The sequence below is a fragment of the Chiloscyllium punctatum genome, chromosome 23 (assembly GCF_047496795.1).
Source record: "Chiloscyllium punctatum isolate Juve2018m chromosome 23, sChiPun1.3, whole genome shotgun sequence".
Taxonomy (NCBI): domain Eukaryota; kingdom Metazoa; phylum Chordata; class Chondrichthyes; order Orectolobiformes; family Hemiscylliidae; genus Chiloscyllium; species Chiloscyllium punctatum.
The window spans coordinates 10,583,101-10,591,637 of NC_092761.1; positions in this window are offsets into that span (position 1 = coordinate 10,583,101).

Here is an 8,537-nt window from a genome sequence, read left to right on the forward strand (position 1 = left end):
TCCCTGACCAGGAATCACCCTTTCCCCTTCACAGAGTGCACCAACTCCTAACTGTGAGATTAAAAGGGAAGGGGACAGAAGCTGTCGCATTTATTCTCAATGAAACTACATATACATTTCATTTTGGATCATTTTCGATGCACATAAGTTTCTCGTTGTCTTCGAGGTTTTTTTTACAATGTAGGAAAATACCATTCGGCCCATCGTGCAATATGGCTCATCAGATAGTCATCTGTTTACGATCCAGTGCCCAGCTTTGGCACGATACCTTGTGTGTTCTGATTTTTTCAAAGCAAAATTCAGAAAAGATTATCCCTGTGATTTTAAACGAGACAACAATGGGAGGGAGTTATACACCGTCATACTGAAGTGAAATCGCCTCGAGCAACCCATTCACATTTTCACCCATAGAGTGAGTCACAGATACACATTCCCGGAGGTGGGGAGGTGGGGGTGGGGGAAGGGGGTGGAGGGCAGAGGTTTCGGGATTACACCAGCTCCTTGTGCTTCAGTTCCACTCTCCACCTACTTAAGAACAACCCGCTCCCCCCACGCACCCACCCACACATACACAAGATTCTCCGACAAAAGGCAGATTTAGGTGTAACTAAAGCCAGTTTTACAGACAATGAGAGACGTTGCGATGAGCTGGAATTTAAAATGGACAATTGCCTCACATGCAACTTTCAAATTTGAAAACACACTGATCCAAAGTCTGCAGCTCCTCAAAATCTGTCGCACATTGAGGTACAATACTCCCAAATTCGAGACCCACTGATCCAATCCCTGCAGTACATTGTACACAAATCAGGAAGGATTCGAACCACGAAAAGTCAGAGGCATTATCCATGATGTCTGTGGCCCAACTGCAGCCGGTGGTACGACAGGGAGTCGATATGAAATGGAAACATGGACACCGGGGGAAACAGTATTCACAAGGTGAATAATCATTAAAAATAATTATCGTCACTGTTTCACATCGGATGTCTCACTTCGTGAAGCAAAGTCTTTCAATGGCCAAGGAAACATATTTGCCCTCAGGTACCTGCTTCAGGGTCGCCTGTGCCTCTGCTGGAAGTTACCATCATTTTATTCACAGTCACTCCGCGATTTTTTGATTCACTAAAGTGAAATATCTTTTCATACCTTCCGTCATGCCCTCTTCCAGTCAAGATCCTGAACCAATCCAGTGAGAAACCTCTGTTGATTTGAATCCCGGGATGGAGAATCAGACGAGATGAACAGCGCCTTTTATTGGTGGAACCCCTTCACTGCAACCTCACGCCTCAAAACGTGTCTCTGCCCGCGTGGACCTGTTCTGTCCATTCCTGTATTTCACCGACTGACCAACATCAGATTACCACAGCTCCACTTTCTTTACTTTGAAACCCAAGGCGATAATATGAAGCGTTTGCAAAATTGCAGAGAGAAACGTTGTTGCCGAAGGTGGTTATGAAGGGATGGACAGGCACAAGGGTGTGTACAATTCAAGTCGCTTTGGATCCTGTCAGCATTACCGGGGGCCGGTACTGAAGATGCTGCCAGGACTATTCAGTTTCCACGTCAATTCTTGTTTTTGGTTCAGATTTCCAACATCTGCATTTCTTCGTTTTTTGTTAAACTTTAAAACGGTTGGCACAAAACCGATGTTCTGCACGCTTTGGAAAAGTGGTCAGAAATATTCTTACCAAGATCTGTGTGCAGAACAAAGCACGCATTCCTTGATCGGGAATAGAACCCGTGTCACAGCGGCGAGAGCGCCAAATGCTGCCTACTAGACTCCAAGGGAAGGCAGAAGGCGCCCTTGCATTTATTCGGAATGAAAACACTTTTGCCTTTTCATTTCTGATCAGTCTTGCTGCAGATTAGGTCCTCCTTGCCTTCGAGCTTTCACAGAGTGGGAAGGGACCCTTCGGCCCAACGAACATTGCAGCTCATCAGGCATCAATGTATTCCAGTCCCAGTTTCTAGTTTTGGCTCAAAATGTTATGTGTACTGATGTTTCCAGAGCAAATATCAACGCGATTCTCACTGTGAATTTAAACGACACGACAATGGGACTGAGGTTTGACATGGTCACACTGTGTTGTAACCCCCTTGAGGAACTGAACCTCATTTTCACCCACAGAGAGAGACACACAGAAACATATCCCGAGAGGAACAGATGTCTCAGGATCATACCAGCTCCTTGTGCTTCACTTCCGCTCTCTGCTCCACACAACAGCTTCTCTGACAAAGGCAGCTTTAGATGGAACACTCGCCAGTTTGACAGACAATGAGAGATGTTGAGCTGAACTGGAATTTAAAATGGACAATAGACCTCAATGCAAGTTTTAAATTCGAAACCACACTGACCCAAACCATTCAGATCCTCAGAACCTGACAAAACAGGACCAGCCATACACCTCTCTGACATTGAGCTGTCATGGACCCAAAAGCAACATTCAATTTGAATCCATTCCCTGCAGCTCGAAAGAACCGAAGGAAATAGCAACTAACAACATGCAATTGGCAGAACTAACACGTTACACTCGAGACATGTAGGATGTAAACCTACAATCGTCTGATTCAAAGTCAGATGTTTAATCTGTTGCTTCACTAGCCGGATGCACACACACACGCTGGACACCTTTCCATATGTGATGTAAACATGGAGATCTGGGAAACAACATTCATAAGGTGATCAATCAGCAAAAATAATCCACTTTGTGTAACAGGGCCTTTCAATGGCAAAGCAAATACATTTGTCCTCAGGTGCCAGCTTCAGTGTCGCCTGTTCTGCTGGACGTCTCCAGCATTTTATTCACAGTCACTGCGCTATCTTATGATGCACTCCACTGACATGTACTCTCATACTTGGATCTAGTGTCACTTCCAGTCAAGATCCTGAACAAATTCAGCGAGAAATCTCTGGTCATTTTCAGCTTGGAATTTGGAATCAGACGATTTGAACGAAGGCTTTATTGGGGCCGCCCCATCACCGCAAAACAACGCCTCAAAACGAGCCGCTGTTAGTATCAAACTGTTCTGTACCTTCCTGCAGTAAATCAGGTTAGCACAGCTCCGCTTTCTTCACATTGAAACCAGGGCGGCAATATGAATTGTTTGGAAACTTAGAGAGAGAAACATTGCTGCTGAAGATGATGATGACGTGAAGTTCATACACAGAGTCTGGACAGATCAGGTCACAAGTGTTACTGTCAGCTTCAGTAAGGTCACTGGTTCGGAGTCTGAGTTTGTAATGCCCAGACCTGGATACAACTCCCAGTCAGGAAATGAAGATTTATTCCTCTTCTTGTGAATTATCTTATTGAAAATTAACTCCTGCTTCCTCACAGAACCCAGACTCAGACCAACCCGGTGATTGTTTGCATCTATCTAGAAGGATAATAGCAACAGATACACGAGAGAACTGCAACCACAAATCACCCATCTAGGACCTCGCCTTTCTGAGTTGGAAATATCTCGCTGCTCCTACAGTGCTTTTGGGTCTAGATTCTGGAACTCCCTCCCTAACAGTATCAAGGCTGAGGTCCATGGAGCAGAGTGATTGAAATAAAATGAAAGGTAAAGACGACTGGAAGGCTTGAATCAGTAAGTGAGAGAGGAGCTCGTGGAGCAAGGCTCAATGTTAGAACTAAAAGATTAGCCGATGCTGCCCACTGTTTGTACTGACTCACACAACACTCCTGATCCATTCACCACAATGACCCTGAGCTCTTGGGGTGATATTCCCTCTGTACATATTAACGCAGTTCATGGTCTCCAGGAGGATCAACGCATCCTCTTTATCCTGTCAGTTTAATGAAGATGGAGGTATCAGTTTGAACCCAACGCAAGAAGAGATTGTCTCTTTCTGTGCATTTTCACTGGGGAGTGTCCAGATGTGAACTATTCTTTTCTGTATAAGAGGAGGCTGATTTAAATTCTCACCGAACAACTTTCAACCCGAAACAAATGTCCGAGTTACTCTGATTGAATAGTTAATGAACTGCAGATCTGGATTTGGAGAGCAGTGTCTGCGCTGTCTCCGTGGATTAATTAGTTAAAGCGCCTGGTAATAACCAGACCAGGACAGTGTCAAATCCTGGCATTGCATGTCCTGTATATTGAAGGTTCTTTGCTTAACCATCTCGTAAATGCCATTGTGTTGACCCACCATACCGAAAGATACGGCTCAGCATCCTTCTCGTGTTTGAGCTCAGCCCATTGGTATTTCATGTTACCACGTCCTACCGCCTCCTGTGGCCCCATCAGTCAATGCTCTATCTTTCTAATTCCACTTTTATTCTCCCTCCTTCATTCCCAATTTGTTGGGGATAACGAGGTGAGGCAGGAGACACTGCAGATATCCCAGCAATGTTGTGGTGATAGCATACACTACAAGATGTTCAAGAAAGGATCAAGACAAAAGATGGAAAATTATAGGCCAATTAGCCTAACCTCAGTTGTTGGTAAAATTCTAGAATCCATCATTAAGGATGAGGTTTCTAAATTCTTGAAAGAGCAGAGTCTGTTTAGAACAAGTCAACATGGATTTAGTAAGGGTAGGTCATGCCTGACAAACCTGTTGGAATTCTTTGAAGAGGTGACAAGTCGGTTAGACCAGGGAAACCCAGTAGATGTGGTCTATCTAGACTTACAAACGGCCTTTGATAAGGTGCCACACGGGAGGCTGCTGAGCAAGATGAGGGCCCATGGTGTTCTAGGTGAGCTTCTGGGATGGATTGAGGATTGGCTGTCTAACAGAAGGCAGAGAGTTGGGATAAAAGGTTCTTTTTCAGAATGGCAGCGGGTGACAAGCGGTGTCCCACAGGGTTCAGTGTTGGGGCCACAGCTGTTCGCATTATATATTAATGATCTGGATGAAGGGACTGGGGGCATTCTAGCGAAGTTTGCAGATGATACGAAGTTAGGTGGACAGGCAGGTAGTACTGAGGAAGTGGGGAGGCTGCAGAAGGGTCTAGACAGTTTGGGAGAATGGTCTAGGAAATGGCTGATGAAATTCAACGTGAACAAATGCGAGGTCGTGCACTTTGGCAAAAAAAATAAACGCACGGACTACTTTCTAAACGGTGAGAAAATACGTAAAGCGAAAGTACAAAGGGATCTGGGAGTGCTATTCGAAGATTCTCTCAAGGTCAACATGCAGGTTGTGTCCGTGATTAGGAAAGTGAATGCAATGTTGTCACTTATCTCAAGAGGGTTGGAATATAAAAGCACCATTGTGCTACTGAGACTTTATAAAGCTCTGGTTAGGCCCCATTTGGAGTACTGTGTCTAGTTTTGGGCCCCACACCTCAGGAAGGACATACTGGCATTGGAACGTGTCCAGTGGAGATTCACAGGGATGATCCCTGGAATAGTTGGTCTAACATATGAGGAACGGCTGAGGAACTTGGGATTGTATTCATTGGAGTTTAGAAGATTAAGGGGAGACTTAAGAGAGACGTACAAGATAATACATGGCTTGGAAAGGGTGGACGCTAGGAAATTGTTTCCGTTAGGTGAGAAGACTAGGACCCGTGGACACAGCCTTAGAATTAGAAGGGGGTCAAATCAGAACAGAAATGCGGAGAAATTTCTTCAGCCAGATAATGGTGGGCCTGTGGAATTAATTGTCACAGGGTGCAGTGGAGGCTGGGACGCTAAATGTCTTCAAGGCAGAGATTGATAGATACTTGTTGTCTCGAGGATTTAAGGGCTACGGGGAGAATGCGGGTAAGTGGAGTTGAAATGCTCATCAGCCATGATTGAATGGCGGAGTGGACTCGATGGGCCGAATGGCCTTACTTCCACTCCTAAGTCTTATGGTGTTATGGTCTAATGATAGCCCTCATTTTCTGCTGTTTCCATTCATTCGTTCAATTGAAGCAAAGACTTCACTTAAATCATATAATTGGGGTGAAATTGTTTTTGTTTGGTGGATTATGAATTCTATTAAGAATTGTAAAAGCTCATAATAATTTGAGTGAAGAAATGTCACCTTACCACAGGCCTCAGTGACATAGACTCTACCCGGAGAATGCGAGTACAGTTCTACACACTCTACCCAGGGACGGGGAAAGCCCGTTAGTAGGTCTACTCTCAAACTATCTCCGAATGTCAGACTTTCCAAAGAGCAGAAATGGTAAATAAGGGATATTGATAGACAGAGAGTGGGAGAATGTGGAAGAGAGTGAGGTGGATACACAGAGGAAATGATAGACGAGTAGAGACGCATATTGAGGTACTGCCTGGAAATAGAAACTCTCCATTTAAAATGGGTGCTCACTGACAGAAAGGGGAATAAAAAAAGAACAATTGAAGGCCAGCGTTTCACCAGCTAAAGGCAACATAATCAGCATTACACCCGGAAAAGTCAGTTGACATTCAGAAAGTTGACATTTCTCGGCTAATATAATATTCTGATAAATATGCTGATTTGCGAAGTAAAACTGACAATTACACTCGCATTAAAACATTAAAATGCATAACTAGTCTGGTTCTGTCGATCTGAAATATTAAACCTATTTCTCTCCACAGATGCTGCCAAGTCTGCCGAGTTTCTCTGTCAATTTCCGTTTCTGATTCAGAATTCCAGCATTCGCAGTGCTGTGTTTAAAGTTACTCTGCATTAAGTATGGGACAACATTTGATCAATTGTCAGCTCCATACTTCATTCCCTGCTTCGGGAAAGCTGACCCCACGATTAATGATACGAGGAAAACTCCACTTGCTGCAACAGTGAGAAAACTGAATCCTCACCAGGAGGCTAACAGGGAAAGCAAAAAGAAAAGGCACTGTGTGTTTTAATCATAAAACCGCTTTTGTCTTTCCATCTGTGATCATTTTAGCTGCAGATTAGTTTCTCCACTTCTTCCGATTTTACAGCGAGAAAAAGACCTTTCGGCCCATCTGCTGTGCGGGTCATTGGACTTCCATCTATTCTAGTCCCAGTTCCCATAAACCTGCTTTTCTGATGTTCCCTGGGTGAATCTAAATGGGATTCTCCCTGTGATCTTAAATGACACAACAATGGGACTGAAGTTGGACATGTTCACGTTATGTTGTAACACCGCCGTGGAACTCAACCGCATATTTACCCACAGATGGAAACAAACAGAGGTCTCAGGATTAGTCCCGTTCCATATGCTTCACATCCGCCAGTTTCTCCGACCAGCTCACCGCAGCTGGTCAAAGAGGTCTGCAGCACAGAAAATGCCCTTCGGGCCATCAAGTCTGCACCAGTCGAAGACTGACCCCTGACTGTTTTCATCTCGTTTTCCAACGGTTCGCTCGTAGCTCCAACAAAGTTGGGATGGAATTGTTCAATTCATAGTGTCTCAACTTTCTTTGGGGATTTCTGCGTGTTTCACTCTGAAAGGCAGAGGGTTGTGGATTGTCACCATTCCCAACCTGTCTGAAATGTCTTGTTTCCCTTCTCCTGTGTTTTGTATGTGAAAGATGAAGATAGGGTGTAATCTCCCTTTTTATTTGTTGACATTACTGAATCGTAACCGGTAGGATTCCAGGCTGCGGGGGTAAACCCAAATGAATTTCAAGTCCCTTGCCTTAAACACATATCGGCGATTACAGAACCACACTGTCCTCTTCATTTTCCAGATGTCTCTCATTGTGGAGCTGAGGAAGAGTGAATCATTATCGGTTTTGTTTGAATCCAATCACTTCACAGTTTGCAAAAGCGTTACATTTTGGTGCATGGTGGGTCTGGTTGTATCATCCTGATAGATGGTACGGACATTCATTTAAAACCAAGAACAGGAAATGCAAGAGAAACTCAGCAGATCTTACAGTATCTATGCAGAGAAAATCAGAGACATCATTTCAAAACTTCATCAGAACTCGGTAATCTCCCACAGGTCCTGCCAAACCCGTTAGATTCGACAGCAGCTTCTGTTTTTGCTTCAAATTCCAAAGAATCCACAGTTCTTTACATGAACCATTAAAGCAATGCAGAAACTTCTTTGTGGTTCCTCACACGAAAGGGTTCCGTTTGGAGAACATTTTCCTGACCCCACTCGACACACGAAACTGTGCAGCATCCAAAAACAGATGCAGCAAGAACAACCATCGCTGTCGACCTGGGGGCTCTTGAACCAGGAACCTTTCTTTTAACAGTCGAATGCGCTGAAACGTCTAACCTAACACCTTGCACGATCCTGTAAAGCAGGCTGTGACTGACTTCTCACTTCAGTCTGCCCTTCCCAGAACGCCAACTGTCCTCTATCAGTTTTACTTTACCAGAATATAGACTGAGACATTCATTATGGCGACATGGGAACAGTGTGATCCCACCCACTACAGACACACCCATGTCACTGGGAACCATCTCTCCTCCAACCGGGACCATCTCCCTTCGAGCCTCCCAGTATCTTGTGTGGTCCCGAGTTCTTTCATTGATCTAGAATCCAGATGAGATTTGTATTCCTCATGTACAGGAACGAGAATTCTTTCAATGTCTCCGATCAGTTCATGTGGCGTCCTCTTAAAGAAGGGGAAGGTGTCTTGACTGTTTCTGCTCAGCCCGACAGTTC